The following is an 824-nucleotide window of genomic DNA, read 5'->3' as shown; positions in this document are numbered from 1 at the left end:
TCTTCCAGGTTGTCCATTTTATTGGCATAGAGTTGCTTATAGTAGTCTCTTAGGATGCTTTGTATTTCTGCGGTGTCTGGTGTACTTCTCCTTTTTCATGTCTAATTTTATTGATTTGAGTCCTTTCCCTCTTTTTCTTGATGAGTCTGGCTAATGTTTTATCAATTTTATCTTCTCAAAGAACCAGCTTTTAGTTTTATTGATCTTTGCTATTGTTTTCTTTGTTTCTATTTCATTTATTTCTGCTCTGATCTTTATGATTTCTTTCCTTCTGCTAACTTTGGGTTTTGTTTGTTCTTCTTTCTCTAGTTCCTTTAGGTGTAACGTTAGTTTGTTTATTTGAGATTTTTCTTGTTTCCTGAGGTAGGCTTGTATAGCTATACACTTCCCTCTTAGAACTGCTTTTGCTGCATCGCATAGTTTTTGGATAGTCGTGTTTTCATTGTCATTTGTCTCTAGGTATTTTTTGATTTCCTCTTTGATTTCTTCAGTGATCTCTTGGTTATTTAGTAACATATTGTTTAGCCTCCATGTGTTTGTGCTTTTTACGTTTTTTCCCTGTAATTGATTTCTAATCTCATAGTGTTGTGGTCAGAAAAGATGCTTGATATTATTCCAATTTTCTTAAATTTACTGAGGCTTGATTTGTGACCGAAGATATGAGCTATCCTCGAGAATGTTCTGTGCACACATGAGAAGGAAGTGTAATCTGCGGTTTTTGGATGGAATGTCCTATAAATATCAATTAAATCTATCTGGTCTACTGTGTCATTTAAAGCTTGTGTTTCCTTATTAATTTTCTGTTTGGATGATCTGTCCATTGG

The sequence above is a fragment of the Physeter macrocephalus genome, chromosome 7 (assembly GCF_002837175.3).
Source record: "Physeter macrocephalus isolate SW-GA chromosome 7, ASM283717v5, whole genome shotgun sequence".
NCBI classification, from domain to species: Eukaryota; Metazoa; Chordata; class Mammalia; order Artiodactyla; family Physeteridae; genus Physeter; species Physeter macrocephalus.
This window is presented reverse-complemented; position numbering follows the sequence as displayed.